Below are 25,444 nucleotides of genomic sequence, written 5' to 3'. Positions count from 1 at the left end.
AAATCACGGAAAACCTAAATCAGGATGGCCGGACGCGGGATTGAACCGTCGTCCTCCCGAATGCGAGTCCAGTATCTAACCACTGCGCCACCTCGCTCGGTGGTTATAAACAATGATCGAAAGAATTGCTACCTACATGTACAGTGATGAGCAAACCCGAAAGAATAAAACCAGTAATAATCATAAGTATTAAAAGCAAAGAATAAATTTAGACTATTTCACTCACAGAGTATAAATGTCTATGGAGCAAGCATTAAGATGAGCAGAACGAGAATTCTGTCCAAACATCTCCTGCAGTTCAACTCACGTATTTTGAAACTGCGCATTTTAGCCCGTGTAGCACTTAGCATATTTTGAATGTTATTACTTTACTTTTACAGATGATCACCTTCAGAAGTACTGTGAAGCTTTGTATACACATTTTACAAACATCTTAAAAATTTGATACATAGAACTGAAGTTGGGTTAAAGATGTGAAGAGCAATGATATTGGGCTTCTTTGATACGGCATCGCACCTCAGATGCCACTTTATTTACATCTTTTTCGGTAACGTGATAAAACGTGACAGCCATGAAATGTTTTTTAACGTTCTCTATTACAATTATTCGTATTGTAGAATCTCTGTTCTAATTAATTAAGTCACAATGTCGCCGTGTAAGGCGCCGAAGTGTCACGAAAAAAACAACACAATTACAGTAAACACGGTGATCGATTTGTATCACCTTCTTGTCCATTATTATTTTCAATTTTTCTTGATTTGCCCTTTGCTTTTTATACACAAGTAAAATGCCTATAAAGTGTCTTCGCCGCCTCATCGGAAAAGTAAAACCATACGCTATGCACAAAAAAATAAAAAAATAGAAGATCAATGCTCGAATTTCAGAGTAATAAAAGAAATGACAGCTAACAATATTTAGTTTAGTCTTTCTATTGCAATGATTCACAATGTCGAATCTGTTTATGTTGCAGTGACACTGTGTAGGAAACTGTCTTATACAGAAGTTCTTAGGTACACGCATGGGGTTTTAGAACCTGCATAAATTGGAGGAAATTAATCAGACTCTCATGTATAAATTTTATCTGCATATGAACATAGCACCAACATATATACACTGACTAGCAGTTCATTCACACACACTTACCACTTTATCTAGCACTTGTAAAAACATGGTCATGATACTGTGTCTCAATATTTTTTAGTATATAAAGTTCCTCATATGAATATGACATTTACAACTACACATTTTTTGTACATACCCATGAAAAAAAAACTCGTCCTCCTTTCACATACTTCTCTTTACATCTATAGCAACGACAATACTGCACCATACCCGTTCCCCCAGCTCAAAGGTGTGGAAATATATATAAAACAAGGCGAATACGTGTAATATTCAATTTTCGCTATTGCTGCAAATTCTAGACAAGCAGCGTCGTCCCTAAATCATGTGACTAACTCGGTTTGATGTTGACAATGTGCACAGTAGACTATGTTCACTCCATAGTTATGCATACTCTGTGATTACACCAAAAGTCAACAAAAGCAAAGATCCAAATAAAATTATTCTAAACAAAATACACTCCTGGAAATGGAAAAAAGGACACATTGACACCGGTGTGTCAGACCCACCATACTTGCTCCGGACACTGCGAGAGGGCTGTACAAGCAATGATCACACGCACGGCACAGCGGACACACCAGGAACCGCGGTGTTGGCCGTCGAATGGCGCTAGCTGCGCAGCATTTGTGCACCGCCGCCGTCAGTGTCAGCCAGTTTGCCGTGGCATACGGAGCTCCATCGCAGTCTTTAACACTGGTAGCATGCCGCGACAGCGTGGACGTGAACCGTATGTGCAGTTGACGGACTTTGAGCGAGGGCGTATAGTGGGCATGCGGGAGGCCGGGTGGACGTACCACCGAATTGCTCAACACTTGGGGCGTGAGGTCTCCACAGTACATCGATGTTGTCGCCAGTGGTCGGCGGAAGGTGCACGTGCCCGTCGACCTGGGACCGGACCGCAGCGACGCACGGATGAACGCCAAGACCGTAGGATCCTACGCAGTGGCGTAGGGGACCGCACTGCCACTTCCCAGCAAAGTAGGGACACTGTTGCTCCTGGGGTATCGGCGAGGACCATTCGCAACCGTCTCCATGAAGCTGGGCTACGGTCCCGCACACCGTTTGGCCGTCTTCCGCTCACGCCCCAACATCGTGCAGCCCGCCTCCGGTGGTGTCGCGACAGGCGTGAATGGAGGGACGAATGGAGACGTGTCGTCTTCAGCGATGAGAGTCGCTTCTGCCTTGGTGCCAATGATGGTCGTATGCGTGTTTGGCGCCGTGCAGGTGAGCGCCACAATCAGGACTGCATACGACCGAGGCACACAGGGCCAACACCCGGCATCATGGTGTGGGGAGCGATCTCCTACACTGACCGTACACCACTGGTGATCGTCGAGGGGACACTGAATAGTGCACGGTACATCCAAACCGTCATCGAACCCATCGTTCTACCATTCCTAGAGCGGCAAGGGAACTTGCTGTTGCAACAGGACAATGCACGTCCGCATGTATCCCGTGCCACCCAACGTGCTCTAGAAGGTGTAAGTCAACTACCCTGGCCAGCAAGATCTCCGGATCTGTCCCCCATTGAGCATGTTTGGGACTGGATGAAGCGTCGTCTCACGCGGTCTGCACGTCCAGCACGAACGCTGGTCCAACTGAGGCGCCAGGTGGAAATGGCATGGCAAGCCGTTCCACAGGACTACATCCAGCATCTCTACGATCGTCTCCATGGGAGAATAGCAGCCTGCATTGCTGCGAAAGGTGGATATACACTGTACTAGTGCCGACATTGTGCATGCTCTGTTGCCTGTGTCTATGTGCCTGTGGTTCTGTCAGTGTGATCATGTGATGTATCTGACCCCAGGAATGTGTCAATAAAGTTTCCCCTTCCTGGGACAATGAATTCACAGTGTTCTTATTTCAATTTCCAGGAGTGTGTATAAGAAGTTCTTTATCTAGAGGAGACCACAGCCCTGCTAAATTACAAACTGCCAATTAATTAAAATTACCAAAATGCCTGATACGTGTCTAATAGTGTATTATCCAGACACATACGTGTCAGCAAGACAAACGCAGTTTGATTCCCTGAGCACCGTTACGTAAACCAACAACCCGGCTTTAACCTTGTACTGAAAATCAGTCGTGATCAGTCATTCACATAATCGTTTGCGAGTTGTGCAAATTAATATAGTCAAGCTCACACAGAGCGATGGCGTATACAACCCGCACATACTACCACTGTTTGCTTCCTGTAAATACGATACTATCTGTGCAACGGGCAGACTTACACCGTCACTGGAGTCTGCAAGCGAAACGGATGCACACACACACACACACACACACACACACACACACACACACACACACACACACACAAAGCCCAGATCACACATTCCTGTAAGCACGCAGGACAGACTGCTTTACTGAAACTGCGCAGGACATGCTGTACTTGTGTCCATCAGACAGCACGCTCTTATAGGCAGCCGTCTGCAGTGAGTGCCTGCCCAAGCGTGTCTTCCAATGCCTCATGTTTGACGTTCTAGAAGAGTCTTCTCGGTGGTACTCAACATTGTTTTCTGCCATCGCAGCGGCTTCCCGCTATGGATCGGGATGGTGCTGGTCTAGCGGCGCTCCCGCTGTCAGAATTCTCGCGCTGTAGCGTTGGCACAGCTCTATTCTGGTGGCCTTCCAATTTGCAACGAACGTTTGACTTCTGGTGACGACTCACTAATGACTAAAGAACAGCAGCTAGATTTCTGCCCATCCATCTCAAATAGGAGGATTGTACGAGGTTAAGACAAATGAAAATTCTCGAACGTGTAATTAAATATCGACATTTTTGGCCATTGTTTCGTTAGTTGGCAGTACTGCTACCAATGACGTAACGAATGGCCTGCAGGTGGCAGCACAATACGGACAGGCCACAATGCCATATCAAACGTTGCCTCGCTTACGACATAAACCGAGGAGGAAGAGCGTTATGTTGTATACATTTTCTGAGCAGTGAGGGTGCGAAGGCTATAGAAATCCATCGGTGAGTGAAGGTCCAACAAGGGAAAGCACATATGAGTGAAGCAGATAGTTCATAAATGGCGTTACAAGTGTGACGTATGTTCAGTTACCGGGTCAGTACACTTGGAAGAAATAGCCCCAGATGTGAATATTAGCCACGGCTCAGAACATTACACCATTTATGAAGTGCTTAAGTTTTATGAACTGTTTATAACGTAGGTGGCACGGCAGCTCACTCCAGGTCTGAAAGAGTGGTTTGTTGAGGTCTGTAAAAAGTTTCTGCGCACTTTCAAGCAGAAGATGTTGGCATCAGCTCGAGAATCAGTACAGGAGACAAATCATGCGTGCACTACCACCAACATGAAACAAGGAGAGCCAGAGCAAGGAATGACACCATCCCTCATCAATAAAACCCAAGAAGCTTTGGACACAGTCGTCTGCTGGGACGGTTTTGCTGACTCTCTTTTGGGATGAACGAGGCGTTGTGTCAGAACATTAAACCACTAGGGGAAACACCGTCACCAGTGTGTCGTATTCCAATACGTCAAACAATCAGCTCCGGCCTGTGACATGATAAAAGCTACGTGGACTTATGACTACAGATGTTGTTTTGCAAGATGACAGTGCTCAGTCTCATACTGCCTGCCCAACACTTGTAAACATCGATGGCCTGTACTTTCATATTCTGCCACACCTGCAATACACATTACACCCCGCAATGAATGGTTACCACATGTCTGAACCACTCAAAACAGTCAAGGGAGAAAAGAAAAATCGTTGTGATGAAGAGGTGCAGCAGGCAGTGGACGGGTGGCCGCACACACGACCAAAAGGAATTTTAGACGATTCTTGCGCTTCCTACGTCCTGGAGGAAATCAGTTCAACGACAAGGAGACTATGTTGAAACCTATATTTGTTTTCCACTTCTGCACAATAGAAAAATTTAAAAATATTTGAGGTTATCATTTGACTCCCTCATTTAAATAACGGATAAATAAATATAGTAATTAAGTATCGATGGACTTTCCTGCCCTCAGTTCGGTGACAAGATCTCGGAGCACTGTAGTTTCATATGTTACTCTACAAATTTATCTCGGAATGTTTATTACACCGCGATCATCTGCGACGTTAACGTAAGTAACTTACTTAATAATTGACAAATAATCTGTTTTCTACCCCAAATTTCAATAATTTTCTTTATTTGGTCGCTACTAGCTTAGTGAAGTGTACATGTCACGTAGCCCCTGTTATTAAATCATATGGCACTATGTAGCTCAGGTCCTAACAACAGTACTCTGCTGGGGAGCGGAATGTTCCTTTTAACTTCATGTGAAAGTGAATACGTTGACAGAATGCTCGTATCATCTATGAATTCTATAGTCCGATTAGTGAGAACATTGGTGTTGGGTAGGTATGTCTATGGGAGTGTATCTGTGGTGGATCAAACTGTTTTTTTTCCTTTTTTGTGTGATACTTAACTGTGCAGAATGGAAATGCTCCCACATTCATCTCCTGAATCTTGTCAAGCTGCAGTTCAACATGTTATGTGCTGGAGACTAAGTTAGATATATAAATGTAGAACTTATGATGGTATTCTCTGCCTTTCAGCACTAAAACACAATCATGATTCTCCAAATAGGGTCAGGAGATGTTAAGATCACGGTGTAATCATGGCTGTCATATTAAGACCAATCGTAAGGGTGACTGATGTAGGAAAAAACAAGAAAAGAATCCTTCTTAACCATAAGGCTTTCCTTTTCATAAGGCGTGTCAACAATATATTAAAAAACATCAGGAAACAATAATATTTCTGCATCCGTCAAAAATGCTGTTACTATAGCTAAAACAAGTCCGTGACACAAAGCACTCAACGAAAGAGAATGTCCACACTTAATGCAAGCATCAATGTAACTGCAGAGAGAGAATAGTACTCTCACTCTTTCTCAGATGTAGATTTTTCACAGATTAGCTTTTCAGAAGCTCTCACAGTCACATGGGGTTCTGATGCTGCTTTCGAAAGATATGATGGAGGTTTAATATTAGCTGCATCCTTTCCATTAATTTTTGCGTCTTTGTTCTGACAAATATACTCCAAAAAATCCTAGCCCTTTTCCAGAAGAAAAATCATAAACTTCGAAAAAAACACAAAATGTTCATCTCATGGTTTGTGCATTTAATCCTATTATTTCAACCTTCTACAACAAAGGAAACACGTTGTTTGATCTCCATCAGTGGTATAAAAGAATCCATCGTCAGTTAGTTTGTCAGGACTTTGCTTAAAAGCTAAGAGACCAACCAATCAAAGATTCCAGCCTCACACCATATTTTCTATGCTTAGGGTGAGCTAACTGAATCTCTCACACATCGGACGCTGAACTGCACAACGTTGCTCGTTCCCGAGATACGTGTAGGAGTATTTTCATTCTCCACAGGTTAAAAATATCGTACAAAAAAGAGAAAAGTTTGAAGCTCCACAGATGCACTTTTACAGATACACTTGCCCTTCACCATCAGACAACTACTATGTTGCAGAGCGGCCAGATTTCATATATATAGATACACGATGCTGCTGACACTTCGCTCACGTGACCATGACGTCAGTTGTCATCAAGTATTCTATATTTACTTGTAAATGTAATGCAATTGTAAACATCTAGTGCAACTGCGGCATCTCTCTCTCTCTCTCTCTCTCTCTCTCTCTCTCTCTGTGTGTGTGTGTGTGTGTGTGTGTGTGTCAGTCTGTCACTGGATACTTCCACAGTACAGGGTAGATCTGGGATAAGATTAAAAGGGTGGATCCACCACACCTTATGACCAGGGTAGATCTCAACTGTGGATTACATTTTGCATCTTTTGTACCCCTGACTCATCTACGAATTTAGTTATGTGTTCTACCTGCTACAGTGGAAGGAAATTTCTGTCCAACACCAGGAACTTATTACAATGTTTATACCGCAGGTACCCAACGTTGTCTGTTCAAGATGTTCCTCCAGGTAGTTCACCGTGCAATGTGGTACAGTGGTTAGCACACTGGAATCACATTCGACCATTCCAATTTGTGTCTGGCCATCCTCATTCATGTTTACCGGGATATCCTAAAATCACTACAGGTTAATGTCAGGATGGTTCCTTCGAAAAAGCACGGTCGATTCCCTTATCTCTCCTAGAAGCAATCTGAGTGTGTGCTCCAACTCTAATGACCCCATCGTCAACTGGAGATTAAATCCTTATCTACCTACCTTCCCTCCTTTGTTCCAGGTACCTTGTTCTCGTGTATCCTCTTCTTATGCTCTAAATCTTGTCACTGTCATCTGTACGTTCTGAAACCATGCAGTCATCTGCCATCTTCTTCTTCACTAAATTCCCCACACATGGCGGTTTTGGTATTCGTGTTACTTCCATGCTTTTTCCATTCAGCACAAGGTTTGCCGTTTTGGCTCTAGATGGGCCAAATCGGGATCGACCGACCACCATGCATTAATGGCGTCATTTGAATGTGGTATAGATGTGTTTGTGGTCAGGACACCAATGCCCCTGCCTTTGTCGGCTTTGCACACCTCGGAGGTGCTGCTTCTCATTCAAGTGGCTCCTCATTCGACAGCACGGGACTGAGTGGACCCAGTTCCACTTCTCCCCCCAAGGGAAATCACAGCGACCACTGGGAATTGAACCCAGGTTTGCCACATGGCAGTCAGCCACGTTCATCACCCAGCAGTGGAGAGGGACAAATACAAAATAAAACTAATATTTTAGTAACAGTTTTGGACGTGGCAGTACAGTGCCTATCGAAAAACAATTTTTAAAAGTCGAAGTCTTCTGCCTATAAGTCTACATTTGATCAGAATGTCGACAGTACTTCCAGCCATTATTGCCGGCAGGTGACACCTGATAATGACGCTGCTTCTTTATTCAAGCAGCTTCTCATATTGCCTCACGAGGCTGTGTGGACCACACCACCCTTCTCCTAAGGTACGGGGACTGAACCCAGATCCTCCTGTGATGCTAACCATGTGGCTATGGAGTCAAAGTAACTTTCTTTTATACCTGCTCGATCACCCATGTCTGTTAAGCTATCTTCAGATCAGAATTTTTATGTATAGCTAGCTATACCGAGTGACGCTTTGCTATGGCACAGTCTGCTGAAACTGAATAGAAAGGAAAGAGAAGGCATGTGTTTCTAACACGTATGGGGATTGGATACATGTCCTAATTTTCTTCACCCCCCACCCCCCTGTGTCTTTCCATCTCCTTCTTTCTTTGTCCGCCTCCTCCGTCCATCAAATCCTCCCACTCTCTTTGCCCATCTTCTCCACCCTCTCTCTCTCTCTCTCTCTCTCTCTATCTCCTTCTGCCCCCTCTTTCTCCCCCTCTCTCAGTCCCTGACCACCTCACCCTTTCTCTTTTCACCTTCTACTCTCCCAATTCCCTCGATCTCCTCCCCCCCTCTCTCTGTCAATCTCCTCCTTCCCATTTCCCATTTCGATTTCCTCCCATACCTCTGCCTATCTCCTCTTCCAATATCTTTCTGACATTGAGCCTTGTTTATTGTTATTGTGAAGTGATATTCTGTAGCAGTATTATAAACATAAATACAGTTTCCTTAAATGCTAATAGCCTTTCTCTATTGTGTACTATTAAATTTACATAAATTTATGTATTACAAATATATAGAAACATAGGCAAATAAAAACACGCATGTATACCAGTGGAAGATTGGATTAAAATTCCAAAGCAGTCTTCAAGAATTGTCGGAGATTATCGATTTTGAGCAAATCAGCTATTACGTTTTTATAATGATTCCCCCTTATTACATATATTGAAGATGTTCCAGTAGGCATCTAAAAACACAAGAGTATTCGAATGCATTGTTCTGTCAAACTTTCAAGGCCGTCGACCAGGATCCTTCGGAGATGAACGATTTTGAACAAAGCGATGTTCTCAATTTTATTCACATAGTTACTGACTGGTGCTTAGTATAGTGTAAGGAACGCCTTCATTAATGATGCCGCCGGCGGGGGTGGCCGAGTGATTCTAGGCGCTACAATCTGGAACGGCAGGACCGCTACGGTCGCAGTTTCGAATCCTACCTCGGGCATGGATGTGTGTGATGTCCTTAGGTTAGTTAGGTTTAAGTAGTTATAAGTTCTAGGGGACTTACGACCTCTGTAGTCAAGTCCCATAGTGCTCAGAGCCATTTGAACCATTAATGCTGCCAACGCAGCCTCCTCATCATGCACGTTTTCATCTGATGATTGTCCATTTGAAACCATTTAACAAGTTTAACTAAAGGAGCGACCTAAGTGTCTGAAAGTAAGTTCCCAATATTTCATTATATGGCTGGTTGCCGTATAATTCACGTATACAACATCTAATTAAACTGCATCATAAATTATGGTGTGTGACAACTGCTTTTTCTTAGTATGTGTGGTCAAGTTGGGTCCCCTAATAATTATAGAACAAGTACAGCGATGTTACGGGAAGATTGGAAGTTAGTAATGGTTTATGATGGCATTGGAAGTAATTGGAGAAGTTTCTATTCTCCACAACGCCGAGAATGGCATTTGTTCACTTGCAAGTCGAGTCTACCTCACTATTTCCACGTTTCGTTTGCTGCACTTTGATGTTTCGGGCACGGCACATCATTCACCTAGCGATGGAAGGATGGAATATCCTCTTAATGCGCTGGATTTACATTCCACTCTTCCCCTCAACGACCCCGTTTCGCTAATTAAGGTTCATTCTTAATTTTTTAAGTACCAGTGGTTAACAGCTCTTCTTCTCGTCTTGAAGCCCACACAAACACACACACACACACACACACACATATACATATACATGCATGGCAGAGAGAGCTGCGGGATTTTAACGAGAAGAAAGGATGCAATGGTAGAGAGGGGAAACAGGGAGAGCGTAACAAAAACACATTCGAGTCACAGTCGGCGAATAAACAACTGCCAGCCGACGCTGCCTGCTACGGATGCTGCAGCATATGGAGTGGCGAATGCACGACAGCGATGCTGTAGTTCCCGAGAACCCCGGGCGCCGAGCCACGGCCGCTAACGTTTCGCCTCACGTCTTCTGCTCTTTTATTATATATTGCCAGGACCGGAAGTCGACGGCGCTGCGCGTCGGCCAATTTGGACACTTATCAACACGGTGGCGCCAGGCGTCCTGCCGCGGTAATAAAGGCGACTAAATACGGCGACATGACAGTCTGAGGCAGCAGCAAAGACAAATGCCTGCTGAATCGTGCTCCGTGCAATGAGAACATTGGCACTGCAAAAAGAGAAAGAGAAATGGTGGGCGACGTCTGTAAGAGACAACTGCAAAGGTGGGAGGACAGCGAGAGGTACCAGATGAGGAAGACTACAAAGCAACCGAAAAAGGGGATAACAACGCGGCAAGGAGGCGAAATACCGAAACAAATTTGGGAACGTGTATGAATAAATTTATACAGCTTGGCGTTCCCGCAGTTCTCGCTTTGCTTCTCTCTTTTTTTTTTATTCCTCCTTATTTTTAAACCGATGCAGGCCCCAGTAATGGATTGGGCGCGCGAGAGGGGAACGGCGGTGCAGAAGCGAAGGGAATTCTGGCCAGGAAAAGTTTGGAAATGGATGATGAATGCGCGGCGCAGAATTAAAGTAATAAGCTGGAGCCCATCTCAACTGGATTACGAGCTCCGGCGCGGTTCCCTTGTCTGGCACAAATTGCGCAGAAGCGACGCAACGACCTCGCCAGTCACGAATTTGTTTGCAGTGGGTGGAAGTTTCCCGTGAAACACAGGTTCCACGAATTTGTGGTGTGTGTGTGTGTGTGTGTGTCTGTCTGTGTGTAGTTATGTGTTTATTTTTTTAAGCTTACCGTAAATTGAGCAATCATAACGTATCTGCAAGGTACCATCACGACCCAATATTTAGAAAAATTAGGTATCGAGAGAGCATGTTATTTATTTATTTAGTGTATGGCTAGCATACCACACAAGGTAACATTTTTTTAAACAATACATACACTGATGTTTAGCACTTAGAAAAAAAAAACTAGTGATTGTAAGTTGATTACATATACACTATTTACAAACCACAAGCTGAAGTCCAGCAGATGAACATACACAAATGATGTCTTAATTGCTAACAGGATCTCCTCCAGATCGCCAAGACAGCATCGATTTCGGAACGTACAGGTACGTATTATGTACTGGACGGTTTGTCGTTTTGCTCCACAATCACAGTTGGTTGATGTTGTTAATCCCCATTTGTACTTTGAGTCAGCACGGGTTCCACTATTTGTCCTTATTTTCTTGTGTGCAGACCAGATCTTGCTATGCTGTTCAGACCCTGACAGCATCGTCGAGATGCATCTGTTCTGGAGCAGTGTTTTTCTGCCATATTTCTGTCCATCGGTTTGCTGTTGTTGCTCCGTTATCGTACAGATATTTTCTTGTACCGGTGGGTGACGGGAGCGAAGTCTGTTTTTATTTGGTACAGGAATGTTCCCTTGTGTTGGGAGGTAAGGGTCATCATCTATTCTTGTAAACTGCCGCTAGAAAGCCGCTTCACGTCGGAAAAATGGGGGAGCTATATGGATGAGAACAGGCAGCCAGGAAGTTGGACTATTTTTGATTGTCCATTGTTTAGTATGTTGTGGACGAACTTCTCAAGATTAATAGGATTCAAATACCCGCCTGGCCATACTTAGATCTATAAAATTCACGATGGCTCCTTTAAAAACGACAGCACTGACTTCTTTCATCTGACCCCTTCTCTCATTTAACACATCGAAATATTATTACTGATAAGTACTTTTCCGTAATACGCGTAAACTACGTTTCTGTAGCAATAAAATGTGTTCAGCTGTGTAAGGCATAGATACGAGAAACAGAGAGAGTCAGTAAAATGTTTTTTTTTTTCAATTATTTCTGTTCTTTGTGGTGGTTCAGTCTTCGTTGGTTCATGATTCCTTCAAGCTAAAGTCGCAAGGAGGGATGCAGAATCGGTTTAACCCTGCGTTAAATAAGTAATAACATGTGGCAGGAATGTCTGTTCTCTTCCAAATTATTTTGTTCCATCTGTTGCAGTTTTCACGAACGAACATTCTTCTTGACATGAAGTAGTAACTTCCAACATGTGAACCTAAAAATGGTTAACTTCCAAGTATATCGCGCCAAAAACAGCAACACATACTCCAAGGGAAGTAGAACAGAGAATTACGATTCAATGACGTTTCATAAAAACAAAAACTAATTTAGTTTCTTGGCGATTTTATCTTACTGAACAATAACGTAAAACAATAAATACTATATTAACAATGTATCGTGAGAGTTATATCCTTAATTGGTGTTGTGTCGTGTGCTTCAGTAGTCGCGAAAAACGAGATGAGTGGAGCAGGTTTTTTACATTCTCCATGTTGTCCTTGTCCAGTTCGATCTCGCTCTCTAGTGAGCTCAGCGTTGCAAGGAGTTCAACAACGTGTTTAAACAACTAGACTATTGTCTGTATGACGTTTGAATCTTTGAAAAAGGAAAGAAGAAAACAGAAGTATTAATATGTATCAGTACCAACTCTCATTCTTCGATATTGCATTAAAATGTAGGGGCCTACATTTGCTTCTGTAAGGAATAACAGATCCAAGGTTAGTTTTTGTACACAGTTGGCGAGAAGTCATCATTCGCAACAACATTCGGTAATACTTTGCAGGTAAGAACAATCCGGCTGTGTATTTCAAGGCGCTGATACTCTGCTCTGTAGTAGCTCTGACGACGGAAGAAATTTGTACCAGAAGTATATGAGTGGCAAGGGAAGACAAGGGAAAGTGGCCAGTCAGTCAGATGGGGAAGTTTGTCCTGTCCGTCAGCTTCGTGTTGTTCGAGACCTGGCTATTCCCTAAATCGCTTACGTCAAGACAGCAGTGTCAGCTTGGTGCTATTCGAGACTTGGCTATTCCCTAAATCGCTTACATCAAGACACCAGTGTCAGTTTGGTGCTGTTCGAGACTTGGCTATTCCCTAAATTGCTCACGTCAAGACAGCAGTGTCAGCTTGGTGCTATTCGAGACTTGGCTATTCCCTAAATCGCTTACGTCAAGACACCAGTGTCAGTTGGGTGCTGTTCGAGACTTGGCTATTCCTAAATCGCTTACGTCAAGACAGCAGTGTCAGCTTGGTGCTGTTCGAGACTTGGCTATTCCCTAAATCGCTTACGTCAAGACACCAGTGTCAGTTTGGTGCTGTTCGAGACTTGGCTATTCCCTAAATTGCTCACGTCAAGACAGCAGTGTCAGCTTGGTGCTGTTCGAGACTTGGCTATTCCCTAAATCGCTTACGTCAAGACACCAGTGTCAGCTTGGTGCTGTTCGAGACTTGGCTATTCCCTAAATCGCTTACGTCAAGACAGTAGTGTCAGCTTGGTGCTGTTCGAGACTTGGCTATTCCCTAAATCACTTACGTCAAGACAGCATTGTTAGCTTGGTGCTGTTCGAGACTTGGCTATTCCCTAAATCGCTTATGTCAAGACACCAGTGTCAGCTTGGTGCTGTTCGAGACTTGGCTATTCCCTAAATCGCTTACGTCAAGACACCAGTGTCAGCTTGGTGCTGTTCGAGACTTGGCTATTCCCTATATCGCTTACGTCAAGACACCAGTGTCAGCTTGGTGCTGTTCGAGACTTAGCCATTCCCTAAATTGCTTATATCAAGACACCACTGTCATAGACCGAGTAGAAAGTATGCACTATGTACCAAGGAAGCAACCCCTTTCCCACAAGGCAGTTACACAAACCCTCGGAATGACCGTGCCGTCGGTGCTATATGGTTCTTTTTTCATGTCCTCGAAATATCTGATTGAAGACGTACACTAATGACACAACACACTATGAGCACCAACTTAATATCGTGTTGATTCATCTTCGTAAATCAATGCAGTTACGATTCTGTATGACATAAAGTCCTTGATAGGCTTACGCAACTTCCATGAATAGTAAGTCGGAAGATTGTGGGTAAGGAGATAACCCAGTTGTAGTACAGTATTGGATTGGCGAATAATATTCTAAATTTTATACCGTCTATCTGTCGTCTCAGACACTGACATTCGTCGATGAAGTCATTGGCATCAACTTGCCATACATAAGATAGTTGAATTTTCTGGCGGCAACGGTGTTATCTCCGAATCGAGTTTATCATGACATACCTTAAGCTGTAGCCAGCGATTCAGATACCGACTTCGAGACAAACTATTTACTTGTTCCCACAATAGATGGCGCCATATATTCGTAGCAGGCAGTAAACACACAGCCGCACTCTCTCGTTCAAAAACATGAAATGAGCGTCTGCCATTGTCGGCCGGGAGGCCCCATCCGGGAAGTTCGGCCGCTGAGTGCAAGTCTTATTTCAGTCGACGCCACATTGAGAGACTTACATGCCGGTGATGAGAATGAAATGAAGATGACGGAAACAGAACAAGTCCACCAACGGAGAAAATCTCCAACACGGCCGCGAATCGAACCCGTACCCGCTGCATGGTACGCAAGCACATTACCACTCGGCTAAGCAGGTAGACGCCCTTGTTGAAGACATCACTTCACATTCTGTGATACCTTGGTCTCTATAGCGAGATAATTTTCCCCGCACAGTGACACCAAGCCAGTGTCGTATTTATTATACCTTCTGACTACTCTCGTGCTGACGAACTGCTCGGCGAGCCTTCACTACGTGTGATATTTACTTGGATTTCTCGTAACAGTACGATGGACCTTAGCTTTTTTCACGGAATTGCAGTATTTCACAGTGTTCGTAACCTGCGTAACCACAGGCGGGTAGAAGATATTGCTGTGCACGGAACTCATAATCCGTCGGAACTTCTAACAGTATTTATGTTCACATAAAGGGAACAAAAACACCATTTCAACAAATTTGACGAGTGACGCTTCAACCGCACAGTGTTTCTCAACGTCTGAGGGTAAGGATACAGTTATCTATAATAAAGCAAGAAAGTGCACAAGAATTCAGTCAGGTATTGATAAGATTTGAAAGTGGTGCAAAGATTGGCAACTTGTTTTAAATTTTGAGAGATGTAAACTTCTACAACTCACAGAGCGAAAAAGAATGTAGTATCGTAGAACTTCAACATCAGTGAGTCGCTAACGTAAATGGTGAAATCATACAAATACCTGGGAGTAACACTTTGTAGGGACATGAAATGGAAGGATCACATAGGCTCAGTCTGGGGTAAAGGAAGTAGCAGACTTCGGTCTACTGATAGAATAGCAGGGAAATGGAATCACCTACAAAGAATACCCATCCTAGCATATTGCTGAAGTGTGTTGGCGTCCTTACATAGTTTCAGCAAACGACTTTCAATGATAACTCTAGGAACATGCTACAACCCCATATATATCGCTCTCATAGTGATCGAGAAGACAAGCTAAGACTAATTACAGCATGCACAGTGACATTTATACAATTAGTCATACATAAATGTAACGGGAAAAAGCCCCTATAAATTCACAACGGGACTTACCCTCTGCCATGCAGTTCACAGTGATTTGCAGTGTATAGATGTAGATGTATATGTAGATGTAGACAAGTACGTGCATCTGGGCTGTACTGAGCAGCAGGATTTAAAGGGTGTGACCGACTGATTGATTTGAGGTACAAATACAAGGGTTGAAGGATTTATTTAGTAAAACCCTTCAAAATCCAGAACATGTTACAATATTTTGACAGAGCATCTCCGCAAAGAAACATTACCTTGCGTTGAAGTAAGTAATGACTTAAAGAAGATAAAATACATTGTTGTTGCTGTTGTGGTCTTCAGTACAGAGACTGGTTTGATGCAGCTCTCCATGCTACTCCATCGTGTGCAAGCTGCTTGATCTCCCAGTACCTACTGCAACCTACATCCTTTTGAATCTGCTTGATGTATTCACCTCTTGGTCTCCCTCTAGGATTTTTACCCTCCACGCTGCCCTCCAATACTAAATTGGTGATCCCTCGATGCCTCAGAACATGTCCTACCAACCGATCCCTTCTTCTAGTCAAGTTGTGCCACAAATTTCTCTTCTCCCCCATTGTATTCAATACCTCCTCATTAGTTATGTGATCTACCCATCTAATCTTCAGCATTCTTCTGTAGCACCACATTTCGATAGCTTCTATTATCCTCTTGTCTGAACTATTTATCGCCCACGTTTCACTGCCATACATGGCTACACTCCATACAAATATTTTCAGAAACTACTTCCTGACACTTAAATCTATACTCGATGTACACTCTCAACCTTGTTTCCTTGCGTAGCCGCGTCAACTCCTTTGAGACGCATCTTGCACATGTTTTGCGGCACTTCAGCTTGTTACAGATAATGTTATGAACTGTACCAGTACTGACTTGAGCCTTATCAACTATCATTTCCACAGCCAAACTGCGGTGGGCACGAGTAATGTCATCAATTCGACTTTCAAATGAGGGAGTTGTAACTGCATCTGGTCAGCCAGAACGGTGTTCGCCAGTCACTGAGTCGCGACCATTTTTGAACTGTTCTACCCACTTGTAAAAATTTGCAAAATTCATACAATCTTCACCATAAACTTTAGACATTCTGCATTATATATTCGCTGGTTTCTCGCCTTGAACAAGTAAAAAACGAAGAATAAAACGTTGTTCAACTAATGTGGGCGTTTCAAGCGGAATCGGCATCTTGAAATGTATTTTTGAGGTTACAAACAAAAAATAATGTTTATACATCAGCTGATCAGGTCTCATCGCAGTGATGAGAATTGAAAGCAATAAAAGTACCAAACTTGCCCTATTAACAGATTTTTCCCCAGACCAATTTGTCTCTTTATTTACTGAGTTACACTCGTATTTAATGCGTTTCTGATTATATTTTAGGGAATTGCTCAGCTGAATACTGTGGTGTGATTTTAAATGTTGTCAGTCCGTGGTGTTGTTGCCTGGAGTGAGATCAAGTTGTTTACTCACATCTATGACTCAGAGTAAAAGCGCTTCCGTTTGCCTCTGGTCTTACCCTCTCTGCAGTGAAGGCGTGCGCGTCGTCATTTGCCACGCCGGTCCGGCACCTGGCTCACAACAAGGAGGTCAGGCGTTTCTAACTGACGTCTCATCCGGGGGCTCACTGATGAAATTTGAAAAAAAAAGAAAAAGAAAAGAAAAGAAAAACATTAAGAAATAAAATTTTCAACACAACCGTCCCTCAGTTGCAAACAACCCAGCACTCTGCTCCCCTGACACACTCTCTGCCATGTCATTACTTTTAAAAGTATTCGAAATGAAATAAATACGGGAAACATACAATAATAGGCTCTTTTAAACATTGTTACGTCATCCCATGTGATCCACACCGCCACTGCTAGCACTTGTGGGATATCTTACTCCATCAGTATTGTCATACGGGTGGCAAATCCAGTCCAGAATGAGATTTTCACTCTACAGCGGAGTGTGCGCTGATATGAAACTTCATGGCAGATTAAAACTGTGTTCCGGACCGAGACTCGAACTCGGGACCTTTGCCTTTCGCAGGAGAGATTTTTTTAAGTTTGGAAGGGAGGAGGCGAGGTACTGGCAGAAGTAAAGCTGCGAGGACGGGGCGTGAGTCATGCTTGGGTAAGTCAGATGGTGGAGCACTTGCCCGCGAAAGGGAAAGGTCTCGAGTTGGAGTGTCCGTCCGGCACACAGATTTAATCTGCCAGGAATTTCATTAAGTCCTGTACCTAACAAATCTGGTTGATACTGCGCCATGTGTTCCTGAGTTATATTCCAGTATCACCCTCCTTTTCATTCCAACGCCTATGGGATGTAGGTGTTATTAACCCCACAATGCTCCTTTCAGGTAGTTAGTACCCATTAAGATAACACTAAAAACAGCTGTGGGAGAAAATAAGGATGTTACGAATAACGAAGATTATAAACATTGTAAAAGTTACACTGGATGGCTCAAAAGGGTTAGGGTAAATGGAAGAAGAATATTCCATGGCATTTGTCACAAAACAGATATCTGGCATGGAGACGGACTATCACCAATCTTGTTCAGTGTAGTAACACAGGAAGCACTTGATGAAAACAGTGAATAAGAAGAGATAATTACCACAGGAATAAAAATGAATGTAGGTGCCTTTGCGGATGGTGAACCATTAATATCTGAAAATCTAGAGAACCTGAAAGTCTTGAAAATATCGGGGAGAAAGCTATGTCAATGAGCAGAGGAAGGTGGGTTAGAGGTAAATAATGAGAAAACAAAATTAAAGATGGTAGAAATTACAAGACACAGCAGAAAGATGAAGATTTTTCTCTAAATAAAATCCCACGGAAGATGTTTGGACCAATTTGTGACGGAGGAGAACGGCGAAGAAGAAGAAAATATATTCTTACAGGAGCAACAAAGAGGAAGACGATGCCAAGCACAGAACCTTAAGGAAGAGGCTACTTGTTGAAGCGAAAAACCGATGGCGTTTTGTGGGGTCAGTAGATTAATCTCGTGTGTAAAACAGCTTCAAACTTTCGATTACTTTAGAAATGAGTTAATCTGTTAAACTGAGACGCGTGAAAAACTGCCGCATCATGTGCGAAGTTTTAATTTATTGCTCATTTACTACTTACTCTTTTCTCAACATATTCCGCTGTGTTGTACAGTGATATAAATTAACAGGTAGATTCAGTGGTATATGTGGACGCCGTCTGCGAATAAAGTAAGTAGTAATGTAATAAATTAAAACGTCATTCATGATGCGGCTGTTTTTATCCATACATCTCACTCTTTATGACGCCGTATCTTCTAATATATGTGCCATACGGTTGTATAATTTTGCAGATACATGCAGTTGTATACGTTGATACCGTATGCAAAAAGTGTTTTGAATAGAGGTAGTACTAAGGAAGTCATAAGTTGTGACATCACGCCTGATTCGGTAGTTTCTCACGCATCACAATGTTTATGACGTCATATTTCCTAAACAATGTGTCGCACAATTCTATAATGTTACAGATACGTTTAGTGGGCGCTGTCTACAAAATTGGTTGCGAACAGTGTTAGTTATAAAGAAGTACCAAATTACAACGTCATGCTTGAAGTGACACTTTTACTGCTTGAATAGTGAAAATGTAGATAGCGATGAACTTTTCCCTTTCGTTATTTTGTGTGTGTGTGTGTGGGGGGGGGGGGGTCAGCGAGAAAAAGATTCTTATATATTTGAAATTATGTGTGATGTTCGTTACCGGTGGGAATTTAAGGGGATGGGACCTGGATAAACTGACTAAACTAGAGATTGTACAGAGTTTCAGGGAGAGCATAAGGGAACAATTGACAGGAATGGGGGAAAGAAATACAGTAGAAGAAGAATGGGTAGCTATGTGAGATGAACTAGCGAAGGCAGCAGAGGATCAAGTAGGTAAAAAGACGAGGGCTAGTAGAAATCCTTGGGTAACAGAAGAAATATTGAATTTAATAGACGAAAGGAGAAAATATAAAAATTCAGTAAATGAGGCAGACAAAAAGGAATACAAACGTCTCAAAAATGAGATCGACAGGAAGTGCAATATGGCTAAGCAGGCATGGCTAGAGGACAAATGTAAGGATGTAGAGGCTTATCTCACTAGGGGTAAGATAGATGCTGCCTACAGGAAACTTAAAGAGTCCTTTGGAGAAAACAGAACCACTTGTATGAATATCAAGAGCTCAGATGGAAACCCAGTTCTAAGCAAAGAAGGGAAAGCAGAAAGGTGGAGGGAGTATATAGAGAGTCTATACAAGGGCGATGTACTTGAGGACCATATTATGGAAATGGAACAGGATGTAGAAGAAGATGAAATGGGAGATACGATACTGCGTGAAGAGTTTGACAGAGCACTGAAAGACCTGAGTCGAAACAAGGCCCCGGGAGTAGACAACATTCCATTAGAACTACTAACGGCCTTGGGAGAGCCAGTCCTGACAAAACTCTACTATCTGGTGAGCAAGATGTATGACACAGGTGAAATACCCTCAGACTTCAAGAAGAATAAAATAATTCCAAAGAAAGCAGGTGCTGACAGATGTGAAAATTACCGAAATATCAGTTTAATAAGTCACCGATGCAAAATACCAACGCGAGTTCTTTACAGACGAATGAAAAAAACTGGGAGAAGCCGACCTCAGGGAAGATCAGTTTGGATTCCGTAGAAATGTTGGAACACGTGAGGCTATACTGACCCTACGACTTATCTCAGAAGAAAGATTAAGGAAAGGCAAACCTACGTTTCTAGCATTTGTAGGCTTAGAGAAAGCTTTTGTCAATGTTGACTGGAATACTCTCTTTCAAACTCTGAAGGTGGCAGGGGTAAAATACAGGGAGCGAAAGGCTACTTACAATTTGTACAGAAACCAGATGGTAGTTATAAGAGTTAAGGAACATGAAAGGGAAGCAGTGGTTGGGAAGGGAGTGAGATAGGGTTGTAGCCTGTCCCCGATGTTATTCAATCTGTATATTGAGCAAGCAGTGAAGGAAACAAAAGAAAAATTCGGAGTAGGTATTAAAATCCATGGAGAAGAAATAAAAACTTTGAGGTTCGCCGATGACATTGAAATTCTGTCACAGACAGCAAAGGACTTGGAAGAGCAGTTGAACGGTATGGATAGTATCTTGAAAGGAGAGTATAAGATGAACATCAACAAAAGCAAAACGAGGATAATGGAATGTGGTCGAATTAAGTCGGGTGATGCTGAGGGAATTAGATTAGGAAATGAGACACTTAAAGTAGTTAAGGAGTTTTGCTATTTGGGGAGTAAAATAACTGATGGGGGTCGAAGTAGAGAGGATATAAAATGTAGAATGGCAATGTCAAGGAAAGCGTTCCTGAAGAATAGAAATCTGTTAACAACGAGTATAGATTTAAGTGTCAGGAAGTCGTTTCTGAAAGTACACTCCTGGAAATTGAAATAAGAATACCGTGAATTCATTGTCCCAGGAAGGGGAAACTTTATTGACACATTCCTGGGGTCAGATACATCACATGATCACACTGACAGAACCACAGGCACATAGACACAGGCAACAGAGCATGCACAATGTCGGCACTAGTACAGTGTATATCCACCTTTCGCAGCAATGCAGGCTGCTATTCTCCCATGGAGACGATCGTAGAGATGCTGGATGTAGTCCTATGGAACGGCTTGCCATGCCATTTCCACCTGGCGCCTCAGTTGGACCAGCGTTCGTGCTGGACGTGCAGACCGCGTGAGACGACGCTTCATCCAGTCCCAAACATGCTCAATGGGGGACAGATCCGGAGATCTTGCTGGCCAGGGTAGTTGACTTACACCTTCTAGAGCACGTTGGGTGGCACGGGATACATGCGGACGTGCATTGTCCTGTTGGAACAGCAAGTTCCCTTGCCGGTCTAGGAATGGTAGAACGATGGGTTCGATGACGGTTTGGATGTACCGTGCACTATTCAGTGTCCCCTCGACGATCACCAGTGGTGTACGGCCAGTGTAGGAGATCGCTCCCCACACCATGATGCCGGGTGTTGGCCCTGTGTGCCTCGGTCGTATGCAGGCCTGATTGTGGCGCTCACCTGCACGGTGCCAAACACGCATACGACCATCATTGGCACCAAGGCAGAAGCGACTCTCATCGCTGAAGACGACACGTCTCCATTCGTCCCTCCATTCACGCCTGTCGCGACACCACTGGAGGCGGGCTGCACGATGTTGGGGCGTGAGCGGAAGACGGCCTAACGGTGTGCGGGACCGTAGCCCAGCTTCATGGAGACGGTTGCGAATGGTCCTCGCCGATACCCCAGGAGCAACAGTGTCCCTAATTTGCTGGGAAGTGGCGGTGCGGTCCCCTACGGCACTGCGTAGGATCCTACGGTCTTGGCGTGCATCCGTGCGTCGCTGCGGTCCGGTCCCAGGTCGACGGGCACGTGCACCTTCCGCCGACCACTGGCGACAACATCGATGTACTGTGGAGACCTCACGCCCCACGTGTTGAGCAATTCGGCGGTACGTCCACCCGGCCTCCCGCATGCCCACTATACGCTCTCGCTCAAAGTCCGTCAACTGCACATACGGTTCACGTCCACGCTGTCGCGGCATGCTACCAGTGTTAAAGACTGCGATGGAGCTCCGTATGCTACGGCAAACTGGCTGACACTGACGGCGGCGGTGCACAAATGCTGCGCAGCTAGCGCCATTCGACGGCCAACACCGCGGTTCCTGGTGTGTCCGCTGTGCCGTGCGTGTGATCATTGCTTGTACACCCCTCTCGCAGTGTCCGGAGCAAGTATGGTGGGTCTGACACACCGGTGTCAATGTGTTCTTTTTTCCATTTCCAGGAGTGTATTTGATGGAGCGTAGCCATGTATGGAAGTGAAACATGGACGATAAATAGTTTGGACAAGAAGCGAATAGAAGCTTTCGAAATGTGGTGCGACAGAAGAACGCTGAAGATTAGATGGGTAGATCATATAACTAATGAGGAGGTATTGAATAGGATTGGGGAGAAGAGAAGTTTGTGGCACAACTTGACTAGAAGATAGGATCGGTTGGTAGGACATGTTGTGAGGCATCAAGGGATCACCAATTTAGTATTGGAGGGCTGCGTGGAGGGTAAAAATCGTAGGTGGGGACCAAGAGGAGAATACACTAAGCAGATTCAGAAGGATGGAGGTTGCAGTAGGTAATGGGAGATGAAGAAGCTTGCGCAGGGAAGAGTAGCATGGAGAGCTGCATCAAACCAGTCTCAGGACTGAAGACCTCAACAACAACAACAACAACAACCTCTTGAGGGAGGAATATGGTGCTAAATTCTGTCTAATTGGCGCTTTAGATCGTCAAAATCCCTGGAGGGCGCTGCCCATAATATTCCATATGTTGAGAGCTGGGGAAAGATCTGACGACCTTGTGGGCCTAGGTGTGGTTTGGCAAGCACGAAGACAAGCAGGAGAAACACTCGCCATGTGCGAAATGTAAGAATAGAATGGCTTGCCATGAAGGGCAACAAAACTCGGGGTAGAATATCGTCGACGTACTACTGTGCGGTAAGGGTGCTGCAGATGACAATCAAAGGGGTCCTGCTATGAAAGAAGTGGCACCCAAGATCATTACTCCTGAATGTATGGCCATATGATGGGCGCCAATCTGGTCGGCATCTCAACTTAGTATGGGACGTCTTTAGATGCGTCTTCGCGTGGAATCTCATTGACTGAACTAGAATTTCCTTCAGCGATGAGTCCCGCTTCTAACTGAGCCCCGACAACTAGCATAGATGTGTCTGAAGACACATTCCAGTTCTTTTCATAGCAGCACCCTTCCGCGTTCATTAGCGGCACCCTTACCTCATAGCGGTATGTCGACGATATTCTACGCCTCCATTTGTTGCCCTTCAATTAAAGTCTTCCTCGGTTTACATTTCAGCAACATAATGCCCACGCACACATGGTACGAATTTCTCTTGCTTGTCTTCGTCCTTGGCAAATGCTGCCTTAGCCAGCAAGGTTGCCGGATATCTCACCAATTGCGAACGTTTGGAGTAATATGGGAATGACCCTCCAACCGTTTCGGGATTTTGACCATCTGACGTCAATTGGAGAGAGTTTGGCACGATATCCTCCCGAAGGATATCCAACAACTCAGTTAATCAATGTCGAGCCGCATAATAATTTGCTCAAAGGCCAGATGTGAACCAAAATATTACTGACTTCCACAATTTGTGAGGCTCTTTCTTTTGAATCAGTCATCCATTTCTTTCCGAAGCTGTTTGTCTCAACGTATACTTCACATCGATCGATTTCTGTCCCATTCGGATAATTACTTCGTGGTACGTCGCTTTCATTTTGTCGTACAGTGGATACAGATATATGCAAGGTTATTCGTAATACCTGGACCCGCCAGGGTAGCCGAGAGCGCTAAACGCGCTGCTTCCTCGACTCTGGTAGGCGCGCCGGCCCCGGATCGAATCCACCCGGCAGATTAACGACGACGGCCGGTGTGCTGGCCAGCCTGGATGTGGTTTTTAAGCGGTTTTCCACATCCCAATAGGTGAATACGGGGTTGGTACCCATGTCCCGCCTCAGTTACACGGCTCACAGACACATTCAGACTTTTCCATGGGTTACAGCAGTCGCAGACAGTAGGGGTACACTAATTCCATTCCGGGGGGTATGGGATGGCGGCAGGAGGGGCATCTGGCCACCTCTTAAACTGACCTTGCCAAATCCGATTAACCCTACCTACCCTGCATCACGTGGGAAAAGAGGCACAAGCGATAGATAGATAGATAGATAAAATTTGTAATACCTCTGGGGATACAAAACACGGCTATGAGCAAATTACTAAACGTACAGAAAAGAGATATGAATGAATCGAGCATCCCTGCAAGTTGTAAGCTCATATTATAGATGCTCAAAATGGCTACCGTTTGTGACACGGCAAATGTCAGTAGATTCGTTCAGTACTTTGAAATCGCCACCACTAATTCGCTTGGAAGATGGCGCGACAGCAGCATAACCGACACGATACGTGTACTGACGTTGTCACTTCAGAATAGCATAGTCAAAAAAATGGTTCCAATGGCTCTGAGCACTATGGGACTTAACATCTGTGGTCATCAGTCCCCTAGAACTTAGAACTACTTAAACCTAACTAACCTAAGGACATCACACACATCCATGCCCGAGGCAGGATTCGAACCTGCGACCGTAGCAGCCGCGCGGTTCCGGACTGAGCGCCTAGAACCGCTAGACCACCGCGGCCGGCAATAGCATAGTCTCTGTTGCTAATGGCTCTAGGGGACAACTAGCGAAGATGCAGGCTCACATAAAAGTTGAGTTTCAGAGCGGAGCGGTACCATGCACGTTCCCTGGAATCTGATGCCTGGATGTGAACCGTTTAATCGGGATGGATTTCATGCACGACTGGGAGCTATGATCAGCCTTCCGAACGGCAAATGCCATTTAGTGTTATGCGATAAGTGTTTAGTTTTAAATCTGATATCAATTAAAACACATACTGGCAGACACTGCAAAAAAGTAAAAGTAAAAATCTTAAAAGATAAGGTGCTGTGTATTCAGAGTGACCAGTGCAAATCATATGGCGTACCTGTATCGAAGAACTCAGAGGACGATCAGAATACCTTGGCCCACGTCCACCTAAACACAACAGAGTCAGAATATTTAGCTTGATGACAGAAAACTGAACACGCATATTTGTTATTAAAGTACGTCTTTGTCTTTTATGGCGTAATCAAAGAATGCCATTATTATATGCAAGTAGGACCTCATAAAACTTACTCTTATATGACATGCTCCATCCCCTTTACCAGAAAAGAGGCGATAAAGGAAGAAGTCAGAAAAATGTTGAATTGCAGTCAAACTGAGACATTACTT

The sequence above is a fragment of the Schistocerca nitens genome, chromosome 8 (genome assembly GCF_023898315.1).
Source record: "Schistocerca nitens isolate TAMUIC-IGC-003100 chromosome 8, iqSchNite1.1, whole genome shotgun sequence".
NCBI classification, from domain to species: domain Eukaryota; kingdom Metazoa; phylum Arthropoda; class Insecta; order Orthoptera; family Acrididae; genus Schistocerca; species Schistocerca nitens.
This window is presented reverse-complemented; position numbering follows the sequence as displayed.